The sequence below is a fragment of the Bombus affinis genome, chromosome 5 (genome assembly GCF_024516045.1).
Source record: "Bombus affinis isolate iyBomAffi1 chromosome 5, iyBomAffi1.2, whole genome shotgun sequence".
Lineage (NCBI taxonomy): Eukaryota > Metazoa > Arthropoda > Insecta > Hymenoptera > Apidae > Bombus > Bombus affinis.
The window spans coordinates 2,861,186-2,869,843 of record NC_066348.1 but is presented as its reverse complement, the minus strand read 5'-3'; the positions used below and the strand labels follow the sequence as shown (position 1 = coordinate 2,869,843).

The following is an 8,658-nucleotide window of genomic DNA, read 5'->3' as shown; positions in this document are numbered from 1 at the left end:
CTCTCGGGTTCCGCTAAGCGTTTAGCGGTAAAACTAATTACCGCAGGAGTTTCAAGGAATGCGTCTAGTATAAAATGAACGCGATTGATATCAAGCGCGTCTCTGTGTAAGTATAATTCATTGGGATTTTCGTACGTATAGTAACACGTATAGATGCACTGGTCCCGAATGAAGTTCCCGATCCTCATGAAGAGGTAGCTGTAACGTCTGTACGTTTCCTCTAGGAAAAAGAGAAGGAGGAAAAAGAGAAAGAATCACAGCGGATCTTATTCGTAATTAAACTGACGCGAATGGGGCTAATAAATTTGTGCGAGAGCATAAAACAAGTCTTGTAACTCTATCGAGGTAATTGCGGCGACCACGCCTCGTTGCCGTGGGCTGCGGTTGGCTCTCTTACACCTTTTCGCATACCGCAATTTGATATGCTATACTACAAACCGCTGTAATATCTACGGTGTACCTTGTCAAAGCGTCAGGCCACGCCAGTATCGGCGTCAGCAGTTAGACAAGGAACAGGAACAAACAATTAACGAGACACCCGTTAACCCATAACGTGTCTATTCAATGCAAATGACTTACTAATGAAAGATAAATCTTACACAGCTATCGAGACGTGCACGAAGGTGAATATTAAAGCGTGTTATCTCCTGGTTCACGCGTTTCGCGAGAAACAATCCGTGGTTTTTCTTCTTTTGTAATATCTTTAAAATTTCTCCAGCTCAACGCAACGATAATCGCGGTCGCGCTTTGATCCTTCAAACGAGCATGGAGAACAACTATCGATAACTAACGCATCTATGCATCGATGTTTCAAAGCATCGACAAAGGCAAGCGAATCGGGGCGGTGCTTTGAAACGAGTGGATTTAAAAATCAATTCTGCCGGACGACCGTGCTTGGTAATATAACGACGTTATTAAACAGTACAAAGGAACTCGCGCCACACGAGCCATTAACGTCGAGTAGACTCGGATGGACTTCCGAGGGCGCTACAGTCGCTGATGTCGCCGAACACTGTTCATTCGGTGTTTATATGTGTCCGTAAAACTCACCGTGTGGAATATACCAAGTCGGAGGAGCTAACCGGTTCCTGGAGTCAAGATGGCCGCTGTGAAAGTAGAAGGGTGAAGAAGAAGAGGGCAGTTAGGGAAGCAAGGAGGTAGGCAGCCAAGCAGCCAGCCGAGCAGCCAGGGTGGGCACAGAGCGATCATAACTCAGGTGGCCGCGGACAAGCAGCGCTTGTTCCGTGCATTCGGAACACGGAACACACACGAGTTCGCCGACGTTCTGCACGACGTGCCTTCCATGGACGCCTGCAACACTGTTCTCTTCTCTTCTCTTCTCTTCTCTTCTCTTCTCTTCTCGTCCCTTCTGTACCCTTCTTTTCCCTTCTTTTCCCTTCTCTTCTCTTCTCTCTTCTTTCTTTTCTATTTAGCTTTTCGTCTTTATTTCTTTCTTGACCGATCGGTTTCTCTCCTACTTCTCTGTTTCCCTTTCTTCTTCTCTGGAGCATTTGGACGTTCGTGGCGCGGACGGTGGCAGCCGCGGCACGCCACACAATCCGGCAATCTTTCTTGCGTATACTCATGTGCAAAAGTTCACCGGCAACCAGAAATTGAACACATTTTTTTCGTTAACGATCAAATATTCAACAATTTTTTTAAATAATTTACTATATTACAAAAATTCATACAACGGTGTCTTACATCTCAAATTTAATTTTCGTATGCGCAAAATTTTTCCGTGTTTTATTTTCTATTGTTTCATGTCCTACCGTAGACTACCACCTTCGTGTAAGACGCTTACGTCTTGAAAATGCAACAATAGTAACTCCGAACTGAAACGAAGCGAACTAAAAACTAGAAGAAGATATGATCAAGTTAAATTCTTGTAAATGTAAGTAGAAGTGATCCGAATGATTCTAACTTAGTAATATATTTCCTAGTGTATATTATCATGATCGTGAAGGATGAAAATATCATCAAAGAGATAAGCACTTATACCTACAGCAGAATTAATATTTTATGTTGTGCCGATAGCGATATCATAAGATCATTACAAATAATGTCGCTAGAAACGAGGTTTTAATATAAGAAATACTAACTATCGAGCGTGTTAAAACTTTCATGTCACGAACGACCGCCTTATCACGAAAACTGTGTTACACATTCGATTTAACGCGGAGAAAGAGAAGAGTGAACGTCCGCTTTATGACATACCATTGTATATACGTGCATCAACGGGGCTTTGGTCGAGGTCGAAGATATAATGAACTTTTGTCAGCGATTGTACCAGGTCGCCCGAAGAAGAACTGGATACGTGGTCGCCAGGTCGTGTCCGTCCATCCGTCGCGCTACAAATGAAGACTTTAAATAATTTAGTCACCGGCTGTAAATCCCGTCGGGAAGCGACGTTAATCGATACATACCGCTGTGTACCGTGCCGTTATACAGCTTGGGAACATTTATGAATGCGCGCTATGAATCACGAGATAATAATATCGTACGTGTGTAAGCGTGTCTATGAATGTGTGTAAGTACGTTCGCGGATGCGCATCACCTTAAATCGCAGTCTTGCTTTGGTGTACGCCTTGAGCAATTGTGATATATATATATTTCTTCAAACCATTTAAAAATCGCCTATCCATTTTGAAAATATTTAAAAAATACGATTTGTTCATTTCTAATTAATTGCGCCAGTAAAAATATTTTCGTAATATTATTTATAATTTGAAATTATAAATTGTAAAACTAAATGCATTTGAACAAGTTGGACAGTTCGATAATTGGATCGTTTAAAAATTTTAAGACTTGCCAGTCTTTTGCGCAATTAAGCTTTCAATCAATGTCGAGGAAATGATTTATTACGACGCAGATTGTTAGCGACAATGCAGAGATCAAATAATACCATCACTAAATTTGTACGGTTGATTATAAATCCTGAGTGTGAGAATGAGGACTTCAATTGGCACAATGTTTCTTCCACAAAGTTGTCATTCTTACTTATATCTTCTTCGAAATACGAAACACTATATTATTTAAGTGTCTTTTGCGCAGTCTCCGTTTTTTGTCCTTGTGGATATATTTGATGAACATCTTTCTTGCATAGTTTAAGTTGCCAAGACGAATATTTCGTTTTATAAAAACAACTATTAACAGTTATTAACGAGTTTTATTAAGTTAACAGTTTTATTAATTCTATATATAGATCTCCGTATACTACTTTGCTAAATGTCGGCTTATTATAAATCTCCGTTCTGCTTAAGCATTTTGAATCTTAAATATTAATTTGATCTCGTGTATTTATTAATTAATCGATAAGAGATAAATTGCGCAACTAAGGTAACTAAAATGACCGAGAGAAGATTCTATAATTAGAGATAGTGAAAATACGTTACTTGTTTTTGTATTATATTTCATGTGGTTCTGTATTGCATTCTACGTGATTGATAATAACCATCCTTCCTTTCAAAAATACGATATTCGAATAGTAGTTTTAAACGGATGTGAACTAATTTGAGTTGGTATCGCTTTTATTTAATAGTCTCATTACGAACGTGATCGTCTTAGATTATCCGTGATCCGTTTTTGGGGCGGCTACGATGGATCGATTCATTCTCCGGGAACTCCACTAATAAATTACGATAATAGCATTAAGATAGATCGACGGATAGACGCGTAGGCGTGGAGACGTGGCGGCGGACAATATTTTAGCGTGCAGTAGCTTTATGACCAGAGGTTACGAGCCAGGAAGAGCCATAACGCCTCGTATCTCGTTGCTTCGTACCCCTACGTTCCTTACATTTGCGGGAAAGCTCAGCACGGGTGCCAATTCCTAGGAGCGTATCGGACCATAAACTGGGAACGTGATGTATGTTACCTTATACCCTCTTCTCCTGCAATCCTTCCAACATTGCTTTCACCCTAACGTTCCTCTTCTACGCTTATACTCGTCCAGCGCGTCCGCACTCTACACTCGTTACTCTTGACACGTGGTGCCATGAAATTCGTTGTATTTGCATTGATTTCTCGACACGGACAAACCTACCTACAGAGTATCTCATGAATGCGGTTTCAATTATTTCAACGTTCCCAGTTCTTTAACCGCATGCTTGTTTCTAGTTTTCCGTACAGACACTAGAATTTATATCCGCGTGATCAGGCACACTTTTAAAGGAATTTCTGATCGCCAGACACGGACGATAAATTCAAAAGTAATTAAATTTAAATATTAAATATCGAATACGTTTCACCTTGTGGAAGTCGATGAATCCTCGTGAAAAGAATGTCATTCGTTAGAGCACCAATAGAGAAACGTAACGACGCTAGTATTATTGCACGGAAACCGCAGAAAATCGGAGAAAAATAACCATTTTGGTGAACTTGTTGGAAATCTTGCTTTGTATGATTTTAAAATATGTCGTAAAGCTCAACATTTTGTACAATTTTTTCCTATACATATAATAGCGGTTGGCCTTAACTTCCTAGTTATACGTAAAAATATTTCGCTGCTCGGCCTTAGTAGTTAGTATGTAGTAATATTAATCCGGCGCCATGAGGCCTTGCGAATCCCCTTATCTTTATTAATATAAACAATGTTGGTTGGCCGTCTCACGACGCGGTGCGCAGCCGGATTAACATAACGTACTACCAATCATATAGTTATATTTTGCATATAACTTGAAACTTCTACGTATAGGAAGAAGCTGTTGAAAATGTTGAGCTTCATAGAATATTTCGAAATCATTGTAACCCAAGAGAAAACAGTTTTTTAACAAGTTCACAAAAATGGTGTTTGCTTTTTTTTTCAAATTTCTAACGGTTTCCGCATAAAACCACAAGTGTCGTTATACTTTTCTATCGATGCTTCAACCAATAATACCTATTGTTTCAACATAACAGATTATTGTGAGACGAGTTACGAGCTATTAGATTCCATCTAAACGGTTCTTTCTGTTTTTGTTTTGTAATTGCTACATGTTTCTATTAAGATGACACTTCGATTGGGTGAATTCATAAAATCTGACGTTCAATTAGTAAGGTGTTTCGGAGGGAGCAACGATACGTCTCATTATTGTCACGCGTGTGTCGTCGGACAACTTTTGTACGACCAGTAAAGTGGAACATGGCACGACAGAAAAGCGCGGACCTAAATGAATAAATTAAACTATCCGGACGGTTGTGTATCGTAAGCACAAGTCGTAACACTCAAAGGCCCAGTAATGAGAGTAAATCACGGATTTATAGCCGTCCGTCGGAGATTATACGGTAAACACGTATGCAGTTTATCGTCGGTAACTGCATTCAGCCGTCGCGAAAGCGCGCGCGCGGGCACACACACGCGTGACGCTCATATTTTTCGTCACCTAAATGCCGAAGGGAGACGTTTCAACACCGATATAATATTACCGGCCTATTCACTTTCAGCAACCTTCGCTCTGATGCAACCCCTCCAGTGCCGTAACTAACGAATCCTGTTACAAGTTTCTCAAGAACCGCAAGTTTTTCCTTTGAATAATTTAAGCAAGCGATAATTTAATTAACGTTTTATCTCAATATAACGTTGAATGAAGCTTTAAAATATTTATGACACTTTTTAATCTAATCAAGTATCCTGATATACTTTGGTTATGAAAATTTTATTATTCGTACCTTTTATTTATACTACCGATAAAAATTATGAAATTGGAATATGTTGAAATGTATAAGAAAGAAAAATCTTTTTACCAATGTATTATAAATTGTAAAGGTTTTTCGTTGCAGCGTATAATCGAAAATTCAGTTCGCGGTTAAAACAATGTAAAATTGTGACATGAAAAATTCTAAGAGCGATGATATTGTTTCTGATGAAGTAAAGTTTGTGGAGTTGCTACCTTGAGAATTACGGCACTGTCTCTGTCAGAGCTCTTCCTATTCCCGACGGCCGTTCGTACACGCCTATAGACTTGGATGCGGCTATAAATTAGGTTTTATGAGGGAGATAAAATGCGCGTTATTATCTAAACGGCGACGCTTTTACAGAGATCGTGGCCCACGCTATTTTTCGTGCACGTAAATGTGTATGTGCATACAGACATTTTCTTATGTATATCGTGCATTCGCGCACGGAAAGGCATTCACCCTCGAATACATCGTCTACGACGAACCCTTCGTAATACGCATAGATTGACTGTCAAGTTCAGGGAATGAATAGGAAATTGGATGGAAAGGATGATAGCTCAAGACACGAAATAACATTTATCACGTAATGTTTCAGTATAAATGCAATTTTTTTTAACAAGTCGCATTTATTATAGGTATACCTACATATTTCCTTATTTTTGTTTGCATCAGAAATTAAGCGAATGTAACAAATACATGCAAAATGGAATATTTTAAAATTTTCTATAATAATTTGTAACCTTTCGTGAGCGAGAGATTTATACTTTTTCAACGTACGGTCGTGATATAAACATTGATTTTTAACGTCATAGGTTTGTCTATTGTATGTAAAAGTAGCTTTGCATTTTGTGTATGCTGCTGAATCGTTTGATATTTAAATTGCGAAAAATGTCATGCATTCAGTAGACTATAAATAGCGATGTAACCAGTTGAATTTGACAGTGATTAATTTTCTCATTAAGATGCCTTTTGAATAAATTAACCGTTTAACGTTTTGTCACGCTGACGTCTCGCTTCGAACGCGCTTCAACGTATCTACACACACGTAAACGCTTCTCTTACGTTCTGCTCGTAAATAGCGTTTTTAAATTCTATGCTAACTACGAAACTTGAAACCTCTCTATTTATATCTAAAAATTAAATGTTGCGCTTGGTCGTTTTCCACATGACGTCAGTACGTAATATTTTATAAAAACGACGTATTTGCCGATATTTTATCTTTGCCACTTAAATGCGAAGCCATCGATCGTGCTTTTTATCGATAACAGATTAACGCGAGCGGCACAGACTATAATTTGCATCAATTTTTCACGGCGTCATTTTTCCTAGATGTATTATCGGAGACAGATTACGAGTATCGATGCACGGGAGAAAAATAGAAAACAACCGTCGTGCAATTTATCTCTCCGAAACAACGATCGAAATCGATATGAAGCCGTTACGAGGATGCAAATTAATCTTCGATCGCAGCACCATGAAGGGACGCTGTCTGTTTATGCACCCAGAAAGACGAAACGCGCGACTTACGAACGCGGGACCGACATTCCCTATAATTTATAACAGTGGGTTTCGCAATAAGAGCAGTCAGAAATGACCACCCAGTGGCAGGGTAAAGGATGTTCAGTCATAACATCTGATGAAGCGAAACATTAACGAGGCGATATATCAGCCGGCTCTTATAGACGTAGCGTGGGCGGTATCTTGGACATCACCCAGAAGAACGAGCACGAAATGAAATGTGAAAGAAGTAATTTCTCGGGACTGCCATGTCTGTTCATCGAAGTGGTAAGAGACTCTTTGGCTTATTCACGACTGCCATTAAACTCTTCAAATGATGAAGGACCGCTGAAAGTATGAAATCAATAGTTCTCTATGAGATAGCCAACGTTGACAAAATGCTGTCTAAATAATATTCTGTGTGTGTTACGCGATGCTTTGCTTCGTAATGCAATGTACACAACGATGTATGCTATTAATATTGTTTCGCAATATTTTGCAAACGATGTCCGATTTTAAACCTAATTGAAATATACATACTATTGTATACATACTGTATACATACTAACATACATACTGAAATATACTATTTGAAATTTCATCGACGTCTGTAATTAATATTAACACAGCTATTCCAGTGAAACGTCCAAAATTGATTATCGTAAGGTTGAGTAATGCGTTAAACAGTGAGATATAATTCAGAACGTTCCTGATCTATCGTTTAGAGTCTAGACCTAGATTCCTCTTCCGAGAAATATCGTGAGAACGTTTATTTGCTAATGTACTTTCAAGCACATCGGAGTGCGATTTATGTGTTTCGAACGCACATTCCTAAAGTATTAAGGAAAGACCGTAACAGACTACCCGTGAAAACATAATTCACAGATGTTACACGGACGTTTATCAATGCCTAAGAAAAATTCACATCCTCTATTCCATGAAACGAACTACTCAATATTTTACGTCCGTTATATGTCTGTCGGAACCTACCTCATCTATCATGTATAGCTATTCATAAATAATATTACCTTTCGTCGTAGATTGATGCTCAACTACTATACGCGAACTATTAACGAGCATTTGTAGTTATGCGAATTGCATATTTGATTATTAATAATTTCAAAATGTGGATAACTTGAATAGCAAATCTGGAAATGGGACGCTTCAAATTTTCTTTGGAAGCTATTAATGATTAATGTATTTTCTAGGATTCATGCGCCATGAATAAAATAACTCTTTCGTACCTTATATACTCCATTACAGTTATATTAATAGCCCATGCATTTATCATTTTTTTAGATAATGTAATATTCAAAAAATTTGTTATACTCATTTTTAAGACATCATTTATTCTCTGAGTCAAACAATCGTGTAAGCTTTTATACACTGCATAATATACGAGTGTATTAAAATAGAAAAGTAGAAATAAAATATCATTTATCAAATAAACATTTACATAAAATATTGCACCGTGTGCCATTCAATCCTTCAAAATTTTTTAAT

The 8,658-nt window shown here is 38.2% G+C and overlaps 1 long non-coding RNA gene across 1 annotated transcript; it reads right to left on the bottom strand.

Annotated features, from left to right (window-relative positions):
• Window positions 1-244: 244 nt before the first annotated feature.
• LOC126917011 (uncharacterized) lies at window positions 245-2,650 on the bottom strand. Its single transcript, XR_007710844.1, has 3 exons — window positions 2,427-2,650; window positions 2,218-2,351; window positions 245-1,850 (listed from the first exon to the last, which is right to left on the bottom strand). It is a non-coding gene; the product is annotated as an uncharacterized LOC126917011 (long non-coding RNA).
• Between the last annotated feature and the right edge of the window lie 6,008 nt (window positions 2,651-8,658).